At 33.3% G+C, this 13013-nt stretch overlaps 1 protein-coding gene across 1 annotated transcript in view; it reads right to left on the bottom strand.

Annotated features, from left to right (window-relative positions):
* LOC127729023 (centrosome-associated protein 350-like) overlaps positions 1 to 9555 on the bottom strand; it is a 149361-nt gene extending 139806 nt beyond the window's left edge. Inside the window, exon 1 of the mRNA XM_052236595.1 lies at positions 9393 to 9555. The gene's annotated coding sequence lies outside the window, so the exon portion shown is untranslated. The remainder of the gene's footprint in view (positions 1 to 9392) is intronic.
* Between the last annotated feature and the right edge of the window lie 3458 nt (positions 9556 to 13013).

Below are 13013 nucleotides of genomic sequence, written 5' to 3'. Positions count from 1 at the left end.
ACCATATATTTTAGTGTTCGACAAAACAAACAAGTCCCATGAAATGTAATTATAGGACACCCTGAGACCTTCAACAATGAGCAAAAACCGATAGCATATGGTCAGCTTTAAAAGGCCCAGACATCACAAAAAGGAAAAAGATTCAAACGATAAGACCTTCAATTCATAAAATTTAGTTACAAATCATTTTTGATCGTAATTCAAACAGAATCACTAATGTCGAACATGAAGGCTGCTAGTGGTTGTAGGCGGTAACATTCAAGATTTTAAAATAATTTTAAACTCAATCATCTTGCGTGTACTGAATATGATTTCCTACAAGACTGAAAAATTAGTTGGTATTTTTAAAAACCCTCTGTGTATTGCCTATTGTAGAAATTTTCATGATTGACGTGTGTTTGATCTACATTTTGATAAGAAATTAAATCAATTAAGGTTTATCAAAACAAATTATTTGTATACTATGAAAGGGAAAAATTATGTTTTTGTCCTTGAACTAGCTATTAAGAATGTACAAATTCCATAAACACCTTTAAAAAATTGGTTTTTATTATGATTCCAAATATTTTATGTACCAAGCTTTCTTTGAACGAAATGTGTTCTCGATGTGATTTTCATATAAATGACCAATTATGTTGTCTAAAGTTCAACTGGGGGTAAAATTTGGTTTAAAATTTCAGCAATTACAATAGCTACAAGCACAACATTTACAATAATATATGCATACAACATATGCCTTGGTCCAGCAGTAGTGACAGAAAAAAACATCTTTTGTTAACCTGGCCATTTTTTATCCTTACATGTACATGATATTAATTCTTAGTTTCTTATACACCTTTTATACTTTCTGCAGAAAAACAGTTCTATAACAGAAAGTCTAACTTTTTTATGCTGATGACGTATACAACAGTGCTTTTTTTTATATATCCATCTTAAATTCTTAGAACTCTGAAAGGTATATAATGTATTCTATTCAAACTCTGAAATCAGCTGTTAATATTATGTTGAAATTTTAAATCATAAAACTGTATACACATAAAACAGCAGAGGTATGTCTCCCCTGTATGTAATTAATTATTTTATAAAATAATACAAACGTTGGAATTTATTCAAAGTAAATGGACAATGACCTGACATGACTGAGAGGGAAGGGTCAAATTATTTCTGAGGAAATGAGATTTGCCAATGGTAATACACTTAAATACCAAATATTATTGACTTACCATAAGTGGTTCTCCTTAAGTATGTTAAACTGGCGTAATCACAAACTTTAACAATTGTTGTCTTGTTGATGCTGACACCAGAAACATCAAGACAAGTTGGAAAACTTTTTCAAGAATCAAAAGAATCTGACCACTAAGGCTTTATTTTTTAACAGATATTTTTTAGTCAATTTTGCACATATCTTTGAGCAATTAAAGTTAAAAAGACTTCTGTAAATATCTACAATGTTAAATAGCAATTAAAATTCTTTAGAAATTACTTTAAACTTCCAAGATAAAATGAAAATAACAAATAAATACTACATTTTAAAGTAAAATCACTTCCAAAGAGGCCCAACTTCACAATCATCAATTTAATATTTACTACACAAACTGTAGCAATAATGGATCATTTGGACCCTGTTTCCTTTGAAATTGTCAAGTGTTTTAAATATCTATGATCTTGTTTTAATTTTTTTAACAAAAGACACTACATTAACTAGTACTGTATCAATTCCAATTCAAGTTAGGAATCCATTTCCCTACAACAAATATACAAGTAGAGGCTCCAAGGTTGTGCCCTGGTTTATGCATTTATATATATATATATATTGTGGCCTACAAACTACTGACAGCATGTTCTGCACAACAATTTGTTAATTTTCTTAGTGTAACAGTTGTACATGCCAAAATGTGTCACAAGTGATGACCATGATTAAGCATTTTACAAGGTTGTTATACATGTAAATGTGTATTGTCATGACTCTTACAGTTTTAAGAAATTTATTCCTCCTCCCAAACATCAATATTGAAAAAAAAATTACCAGCATATTGATTATTGATAATTTGTATAGCATTCAAGATTTTTATTTCAGTTTGACTACCACATGTCAAGATAAGATTCATTTTACATCTTACTGATGAAGGATATTAGTTATTCAAAATATATAAAATTTGTTCATGATTTAATTATTTTTTGGTGATGTTGTACCCTTTTAGACTTGTTATATATTATATTTTGTAGTGTACTGTATCATAATTTTATGATCCATTGCCCCGTAAGATTTATCATTGGCTATTATTCAGTCATTTAATATTGTCATTTTTATGATATATTTTAATATCAGTATCACTATGTATTTAAAAATGCATAATGAAAGTGAACTCATACGTATAAAGTTTATATATTACCATTCTTGTTTAAGGAAAAAATATCCTGAAAAGATGTTTTCCCTAATGTTGGTCAGTGTTCTCGAAAACTGAAGGTCTGAAGGTCATGTTGGTCCAGACCACAAAATACATGTATCAAGTACATGTATTTCCTTAAATTTTTATCGTAGAGGTGGTCCTGAAAACCTATTGAAAGTTTGCAGTGGTTTTATTCATTTTTAGGCTGTCTGGTATTTCGAATAGCTCCTGATTACAATGCATATATGTATATCAATATTTGATATGGAACTATATCATTATTGGGCTATCTGGCTTTATCTCAGCGATCACCAAATTTCAGAATTTTAGGGAGTCCGAGAAGTGAAAACCCAACATAGAGACTTCAGGGAGAAATGATGAATTGAATAAATGCTTTTTATGAATGAAATTCCCCAGCATCTATACCGTCTTTTTATTTCCTAAATCTTTTGTACGACAACATGATGAAGGAATTGAAAAATAATATATTGATGAATTTTTTCTGTATCTCAAATCCTTTTTCAAATCAAAGCCTGTTTTGCCAATGAGACAACTCTCCACCAGAGACCAAATGACATAGAAGTTAGCACTATAGGTCACCGTACGGCCTTCAACAATGAGCAAAACCCATACTGCATAGTCAGCTATAAAAGGCCCCAAAATGACAAATGTTAAACAATTCAAATGAGATACCTACAATCTGTGCTTAAATATAATAAAGCAAGAACCTAGGACCCCTTTCCAGCTTCCAAAAAGAAATAAATTCAAATATGATCAGGAAACTAGATGTGTCGGAACGACCGAAAGGGGACAATGGCCCCGTCTCAAAAAGTTGGAAAAACTGCTATTTCAACAACACATGCGTACACAAACATGCATGAATCAGCAGAGCAGAACGAAACTTAAACTTGATCTATAACACATCATGGTAAACTCACATACTAAAAATCAACCCAATATCTGAAGATGTTTAGAAAAAAAATTTGTATAACTGTTATTTTCAACAATTTATTAAAGTCAAAAGCCCGTAATTTTGGCAAAAATTAGCAGAGCAGAAAGAAGCTTTAACTTGATCTGTAACTCATCATGGTTCACTCACTTACCAAAAATCAGCCCAATATCTGAAGGCGTTTAGAAAAAAAAGTCTGTATAACTGTGATTTTCAACAATTTATCAAAGTCCAAAGCCCTTAATTTCAACAAAAATTAGCAGAGCGGAACAAAACTTTCACTTGATCTGTAACTCATCATGGTTAACTCACATACCAAAAATCAGTCCAATATCTGAAGGCGTTTAGAAAAAAAGTCCGCATAATGGTTTGTTGCGGAATGACAGAATGACAGACAAGGGTAAAACAATATTGCCCCGACAACTTCGTTGTGGGGCCATATAAGTAGGGGAAAATTTTATTTAGAACTTATATGTTTATGCATGGGAGGAGAGAATCTGTAATAAGAGGGATAACTCCAATTGTTCAATTTAAATTGTAGCACTTTTTCCCATAACAAAGACACAGATAGTGCGAGGGCTTTATAGTCAGTCAAGGTCGTTAATAACCCCCATCATCATTTTTCCTGTCTCGTCTAGAAATTTTTTTTGAAATCAAACATAAATAAAAATATATTTTCAATATCTGTTTATGGATAATGTATGCAAGATTAGTTCTTTTATTAATAAACTTTAGAAATAGATTTCCAGCTTGAAGGTATGTACATACAATGTATAATGTATACAGTCATGCATTTTTTATTTAAGAATAGATTGAAATTAAATAAACCTGAACTTTCAACTCCAAGGGTCCGGAAACAGTCATATTTGCCAGTCATGACCTAAACTGAAAGCTATTTGTCCTAAACAGCAGATTGGGATTTAGGACAAATTTTATTTTTTTTACAGAAATAATTTCGGTCATTTCATTGAGATCGGGTTTCTTAATCACCATTTTGCACTTGTTTTTGTTTTGTAATCCCTTTCCATTAATAAAACTGCCACCCCAGTAAAGTATTATCCTGAGGGCCTTCCTAATTACTATATTAATGCCTCTGGGAAATATTAGCTAATGATCGCTAATCACATTTTACCTGTGTTTTTAATTCACACCTGACATTGATCACAAGCTCAGAACTCATATCATAAAAAAATTAAAATGCCATGACAACTGTCATTATAAAATTACTTTTAGCAAAGACACTCGTCAATTCTGATATAATAAATTGCTTCGCCGAGGTCCAACCCTGAACAGTTGGGGCAAAAATGGACACAATATTTGCGCTTGATACAGGTCTGAATTTGGATTGTAATTAAATATTTGACACATAAAAGGTTTCTGACACAGAATAAATGTAGTCAAAGAACTTAGAATTGGTTATATAATTTGACTTTATATTCAATTTTTTGCTTTTGTGCAATACACTTTGCTGTTGCGAATTGACCCCCCTTCCCCCCACAAAAAAATAAAAAATTTACCCCCTTTTTTTTTTTGCTTTTGTGCAATACACTATGCTGTTGCGTATTAACCACCCCCCACACACACACTTTTTTTTTGCAAAAAAAATAATATTTGAAGAATTTTTTTTTAATTTCTGAAATCTGAAATGAGAAAAAATTGACCCCAACGATTTCTTTTTACCCCCCCCGCCTTTTTTTCCCCCAAAAAAATTCTTTCCTTCAAGATATGGTCATAATCTAAATTTAAATTTCCAATGGAGTTTGCAACCATAATTACCCATTTAAATTTACCATAGTGCTAACTTAATCTATTTTATAATAGAATTTGAAATATGATGTCAAATCTCAAATCTTTCATATGGATTTTTTTGTAAAAAAAAAAGATGCAACATTTGCAGATATTTTTACTGGTCTTCCTTTATAAATATGCATTTCTTTTAACATAATTTAAAAGCAGTGTAAGGGATGTAATCAAAACATTGTATTTGGATTACCTCCCTTACACTGCTTTTAAAGTGTCTTAATTGTTCATTAACCATTACTTTATACATAATTTAAAAGCAGTGTAAGGGAGGTTATTCAAATGATGTATTTGAATTACCTCCCTTACACTGCTTTAAATTATGTTTTGTACTAAAGTATTTGTCCATTAACCAGGACACCCTTGTTTTCCCTCTTATTTGCCCCTAATTCCTAAACGGTTTGAGCCATAACCCCCCCAAAGCAAATCCTAACCATCCCTTTGTGGTATGGAAATTTGTGGTATAATTTCAGAGAGATCCATACACCGTTCCACGTTTGTCTGGAAACTAGAAAAATGCTTATTTTTGGCCCCTAATTCCTTAACTGTTGGTACCATAACCCCCAAAATCAATCCCAACCTTCCTTTTGAGGTATTGAACCTTATGGTAAAGTGTCATAGAGATCCATTCACACAAAAATTTTTGCGGTCATACATGTATAAAAATTAAAACTCAATTTAATTTACATAGAAAAAAGTAATTTTTCAAGAGCTTCACATGTGCTTTATTTACTATGTAATACGCATGCATGAAATTGTCTTCAAAGGATTAGACACTCAATCGTAAAATGCAAAATGATTTCATGCGAAATTAAACAAGTGCAACTTTTATCTGTTATATTCAAACACTTTTAAAGGTAACAAAATTTAAAAGCCAGCGATTTCCTATCAATTTGATAAACAAAACGAATTGCGGAAATGAATCTGGAACAATTTGTACTTTAGTATTGTAGCATAACTTCTGGTTTTAATTTTATCTTCAAAATCGAAAGAAACATTAGCGATATCTGAGAAATTTACCATTTTGAGTCATTAAAATCATTTCAATTTTTAACTGTTGCCTTCCCTAAACTGTTCTTGAACATTTTTAGAAACATGGTCATGAAATTCAAGAAGTAAATGCGACGAAACAATCAATACAAGTTTGTTGATGCTATGAATCTAGTGTTATTTCGACAATTTGAAAAAAAAAGGGCACCAACTTTTAAGCCATCTCAAAATGACCGAAATTGTGTGAAAAAATTTCCAGATCCTTGGGGCATTGTATGATCTGTACAGAATTCAGTCCCCTGAAATTTATCTGGTTGACCAGTAAGAAAGTTTTACAGCCAACTATATATACGTCATACATGTAATTAAGGATAATCTTAGTAATGGTTTAATGCATGTAGCTACATGTTTATTTCGTTCAATATCTGAATCATGTTCATTTGGATCGAGAATTTTTCTAGGCTGTACTGTTGCCTATAATTGCTTACATCCGCTTCATTTGAACTTTGGTGGATAGTTGTCTCATTGACCAGGGTTTAAGCTAGGATTTTGATGGCTTTAGTCACTTTTAGTGTGATAAGAAAATCGACCTTTCTTGGGTAGCAGCCATTAACTTGATACTAGTAGTACTAAAGTAGTGTTTCCTGCAGGAGGTTTTGGCGTGGTATGGCGCCCTGCCAGTTTTTCTTGACGCCATGCCCCTTTTCTGTCGTATTTTAGAAGGCCCCATCGTAATTTAATATCGGGTTGACGATTCATCGTTTAGCACGACCATTTTGAGTTATTTCCCTTGGAATAAAATTAAAATTTTAATGGCCGACATTTTATTGAAATTCGTAATTTATACAGTTTTGAAGCGACTGAGTACAGATACAATTCATGATTGAATCTACTTGATCTAATAGGGAAAACATCAATTTGTACCTCTACGAATTTAAAATATAGACAATCTAAAAGGGAACCAGGCGAGCTTCGAGTTATAATCTTACGATGCATGGGATGCACATTACCACTGATTACGGTGTTTATATTTTCTATTTATACTATTCAGTCGGTCGCGAAGTCAGATTGGCTGTGAATTTACAACGGCTTCCTTGTTGTTATCTTAATAAAATTAAAGTTAAGAATATAGCTGATAAAGTATTGAATAGTACAAATAAAAAAACAAGTTGAACAACGTTTCAATAGAAAAAAACATAAAAAAACACAGATGGAAAAAGCAGAAGAATATGTATAGTAAGTCTTCCTATACCATGTATACAAATCTTTCAATATTTTAAAACTATTTGTACAGTTATTAGCCAATTAAGCTTTGATTGGTTTAAAAGAAGTTATTGTATAGGGTTTAAAACATGAACAAAAACATGAGTATTTTCCTTTTTAGTATTTCATTAGTATACATGACATGTACAAATAAAAATATAACTGTTAAGAATAAAACAAAACAGCTGTATTTCTTCAAAAGATACATATTATTCAAAAGATACATATTGTATGTTTTTGTTTTGATTTGTATGTCTAAAAACATGGGGCTAATCTATTGGTCAATGTTCCTGTCCTTATAATTTGCTTATGGTCTGCATATGCTAGAGAATAGAGAAAATGTTTTAATGTTAAAAATAAACACAGAGAAAAATGGACAAAAAAAATGTAGAAAAGAGAATAATGGGTGCTTAAATATACCTGGGACTATTATACTAACTATACTATACTAGTTAGTATAATAGTCCAAGAATATACAGAATAGAGAAAATTTGTATAAAAAAAAGAATACAGAAAATGATCCAAACCCCTAATTTGCACCAAAACTCAAACCTATAAGTCCTTAAGTCAGAAGTATGTAGACAGATCATGAGCAGGTATTTCAATACTTGTAGTAAAAATTATAATTGAGTTATCTTTCTTGATTCGGGTATGCTCCTACTCTTTGGAGGATTATACACAGTAGAAGCACATTCAATTAATGGCCTCCCATTTTGTTATTCTATTTCTAAAGTGAGGGCATACAAAGACAAATTCATCTGAATTAAACCTTTTTAACGGAATTCATGAAAACCAATGTGTTTGAATAAGTTCATTACGGTTTTTGTCTTTCAGTCAATTACGTTTTCATCATGAAACTACGGTAAACGTGTGGTATGATCAATTTCTTACGAATTGAAAAAATGTCCGCTAACCGATTCTATTTGTATGAATTAATTAAATTTTGATGATCATTAATGACCCATCACATAAGTGGATTATCTGTAACAACAAATTATGACACCTGTTGTATCTGTTGATTAGCTGGAGGGGTCGTAAACTTGTCATAAACTTGACACCAGGTAAAATTTTGCTTCATTTACAAATTTAAGTGACGAAATTGATTAGAAATACTTTTGCCATTTTGAAAATCGTTTTGTAAATGACAGGCGCTAGCAAAATCACTACATTGGCAATCATACCACATCTCCTTATTTTTAAATTACAACTTTGTGATTAGGCAAAAGTTCTGCGTGGTAATAAAAGTCATACTCCATGGCAACACTTTCGGTGTAAACAATGACGGATTCCACCCGCGCTAGAATAATGTGAAGGTAAGGATCATACAGTGCAATCCCAATAAAGGGTAGGACAGCAGTAGGTTTTAACAGAAATTTTTTAAGATTCCCCTTAGGCCAAAAAAAGATATATGTCTGTTTACGGTTAACTGACTGACCCTACTTTTGAGCGCCGACCCTAAGTCATTTTATTTTGGTTGTAAAGTGAAAAATAAACTGAACTTGTGTCAAAAGCGAAGTTAGTGTTGCATATAATATAAAACAATTGCCTGATACATCTGAATGTTCACAATCATGAATATGACAGCTGTTTTAAGGAAATTCGCAAATTATACAGAAATCAAATAAGGATGTAAAATTTCATACACTTACAACAGGTAAAGAAGTAAATATTTAATATTATTACAAAAAAGCACTTTTATGGATCGGGACCCCTAAAGTAAAATCCAAAAATGCCGGGACTCCTAAAGTAAAAGAAGGCCAAAATTGTATATGAATATCAAAGCAAGATACCTTAGACGACAGGATTATTATCTTAGAACTGCATTTAAGACTGAGAGATACACAAAAGCTGTGGTTTCAGTTATTTACTCGTCAAAATTATCTACTAAGTTATTGAAAACATAATGTTGGCAAGTTAGCTTGGTGAAACATGTCATAATATTTTTGTTGGGCCTTCGTTACACAGTAACCTGCAAATGTTTCTGTCCTATGTAAACTTACTTATGAGAATTATAATATGGAAATGTTAGCAATTATTGCGTTGTCGATTATATATGTCTACTCTTCCTGATTGCATGATTTTCTGTCATCCCTTCACAATGTAAACACTGGCTAAGCAAACATGCCTCGACGAACTCCAAAATTCGCCGCCATTTTGTAACATTTGTTGGATGACGGGTAAACTGGTCCCTACTGGTTCCCACAAGAATTCTCCGTTTATTCGCTCTGCTCAATGCAGCTATTTTTATCAAGGATTACTTATACTATTTTGAAAGTGCCTGGTTACAATTTTTAACTGTTGATCTTTGATCCATTTTTCATCGTTGATGACTATCCAATTTATAAAATCCAGAGGCGGATTTAGAGGGGGGGCCAAGGGAGCCCGGGCCGCCCCTTTTCTGGGAAAAATTTGGTTGATTATATAGGGAATCACTGAAGCATGACCGGAGCGGGGCCCCTTTAGGCAGTCAGTGGGCCCCCACTTTTGAAAATTTCTAGATCGGACCGCCACTGAAATCGATGATAAAACAATTGCGTATCATTTGATAATTCGAGTTCACCGTTTTTGCACTTCGGCATCAGGGGCGGATCCAGGATTTTGGAAAGGGGGGCGTAGTATTTAAAGTTCGCCGAGCGGAGCGAGGCGAAAATTTTTTTAGACCTTTTTTGGGGCTAAAAAACTTAAAATAAGTGTAAAATGCACATTTTTAACGGTTCCTGACGTGGGGCATGTATATTTTATAGTTAAAGTGTAAGCTAGGGTTGGACATTTTTGATGCCGCATTCTCCCCATTAATTGTCTATTATAAAATGACTGAATGGATCCAAAGCTATGTACAACTAATATATTTGATGTGGGATTTGTCAGTAAAAAATGGACAGGGAAAATTCTCGTTTGTTGTATGGTTAGTTAGCATAACCTCACAGATTTCTTTTTGTAAACATGTATGATGATATGCGGCTATTCAATGAAGTTTGTAATACGACCGACACGAACAAAGACAAACAAGCATTTTTTATCCAAATGTTTGGTTGAAATGTTTCACCCAACAAGGGAAGTGAGGGGTCCCAAATCAACCAACGAATGAGTCTGAAAATCAAATGACAACGAAGTTGTGAATGACGGTCGACAAATGGAGACAGGCCACACCCAGCAGGCAGGTTGCAGTTGGGCCTTGAAAAAAGTATTCAGTATATCAGTTCGGCGAAACAGACATTTCGGTCAGATATGGGATTTACATGCAAACCCCCAAAAAAATTTACGCCCGTTTTTTTATTCACCATGTTCATTTAATGCTGAATAATTCTGTTGGATTTTTCTGATAGCAAAAAGGGGACACGAGAATTGTTTTCAATACAGATACGGCCAGAATTTTTGTTTAAGGCAAAAATCAGGGTCAGAATTTTTCTCTAAAATATCTCAGACTGCCCTATCAAATCAAATGGTCCGTACCTTAGACTTTAAATCTATCTAGAGCTTACTGACTTGGGATCACTATTCAGCAATGTTATTAATTGGCTGGGGCGTCTGGGGTTAAACATATTTTTGTAGGTAAATAATATTGCTGTGGAACTTTTTTTTCATGAGAGTGTAATAGAGTATTACTTTCTGTTGAGTGGAATTGTGAAATAGAAGTCAATACGTGGTTCTTGTTCAATCCTTTGTCGCTTTGAAAGAGTCATGCTTGTCATCCTCCGCCGAAAGCAATGTGTGACTGTAATTTAAATTTCAAAATGACTGAGTGACGTTTTTTTCGACGTACTGATCAACTCCACCGTAGCGAATCACATGACTTTGACATAATCAATAATATATTACAGTAAATACGAGCGAAAAATATCTTTATAAGTAAAGAATTGTCGCATAAAAATTAAATACACGGCCGGGTAATGGCAAAGTTCACGAAGTCTAGTCTGATTAATCATTTTACAAAAAAAAAAAAAAAAAAGTTCATGCAAAAGGGGGGGGGGGGGGGGCGTACGCCCTCTACGCCCCCCTCTGGATCCGCCACTGGGCATGCTGAAAAAAGGGCAAAAAAAATATGAATAAAATGTTTAAAGGAAACACATATATATGTTGTCGCCTTTTTTAATTAATAAAATGTCATTAAATAACGGCATTTGGTTTCAAAATGAAACGTAATAGTCAAAGTTGTGACTGAGTGCGGAAATATGAAGATAGATAGATAGATAGAAAGTTTTTTTTATTTAAATCATGACGTTTCTGGTATGTACTGGGTCTCCTTGGGGTCTAAGCGTGACGCGGGATTGTCGATTTTTTGTAAGCGTGACACGTGAAAGTCAAATTATTGTGCCGTGAAAACGGGAAATGAAGTCTAGCGGGATACGGGAAATTACAAAAAAAAATGAGAATTGCAAGTTACGTACATAGTGTAAGCGGGACACGGGAATCTGACAAACAGTAAGCGGGATCCGGGATCAGAACCCCCCAATTAGTCATACACACATAACATGTCCGGCGTTGAACACGACATGAAGTCGAAACGTGGCTAAATGGAAAACTATTGACAGTTTTTTTGCTAAACCCTTTTCAACAGAAACGAAAGGTTCTTCAGAAGAACCCATTTCCCAACAATAGTTGCCAAAGTCTGAGAGAATAAATCATGATAGTGAAAATGCAACTACAAGATCCAGCTCAGTTTCGACCGTCACCTCAAAAGCCAACATCCCAGCGTACCCAGACATATCAAGTCTGCACGATTCCACTTTGCAGTAGTTAAGATGCAATTACTAACATCCAACTGGAAAAATGTGAATAATTTTGACTTCCCGGCGAGGTATGTTGATTTTAGTTCTTCCAAGTCACTTTAAGTGTATAAAACGTTTCCCAAAATGAATAACGATAGGTTATCATCGCTAGCATTAATGCATATTCATCGGGATTTCAGTGTGAATATTGATAAAGTAATTGAGAAGTTTGTTTCTGCTCAGACCCGAAGAGCAGATTTTGGACAATTTTGAGTAAATTCTGTCTCACAAAAAATGTGTTGCTTATGTATTCAATTTACCATGATTTACCCTATTACCTCATGATTTGTTACTCATGAAGTTGAAACACTATGGTCTGAGTGAATCTGCTCTTCAATTACTAGATAGTTACCTTACTGGTAGAAAACAATGTGTCAAAATTGGTCAAAGTATTAGTCAAATGCTTGACATTTATAAAGGTGTACCACAGGGCTCTATACAAGGCCCAGTTTTATTTAATATTTTTATAAACGATATTTTTCTCTTTGTAAAAAAAACTGTGACTTGTATAATTATGCAGATGACAATACCCTTTCATAATCTGGTTCTTCTTTGGCATTAGTTATTAAATCCTTGGAGGAAGACAGTGGTTCACTAAATAAATATCACAAAATAAAATGCAGGCTAATCCAGAAAAATTTCAAGCCATAGCGATTGGCAGCAAAACACATAAAAGCAACATAGTCTCAACTTAAATGGAAACACCATCAAATGCGATGATGAAGTAAAACTACTTGGAGTAACTATTGATTTTAAGCTCGACTTTAACCAACACATATCTAACATCTGCAAAAAAGCAGCCAGACAGTTAAACGTTCTGAAAAGAATTGGATCACACTTGAACAAACTGGC

The sequence above is a fragment of the Mytilus californianus genome, unplaced genomic scaffold, assembly GCF_021869535.1.
Source record: "Mytilus californianus isolate M0D057914Y unplaced genomic scaffold, xbMytCali1.0.p SCAF_2, whole genome shotgun sequence".
Taxonomy (NCBI): domain Eukaryota; kingdom Metazoa; phylum Mollusca; class Bivalvia; order Mytilida; family Mytilidae; genus Mytilus; species Mytilus californianus.
This window is presented reverse-complemented; position numbering and strand designations above follow the sequence as displayed.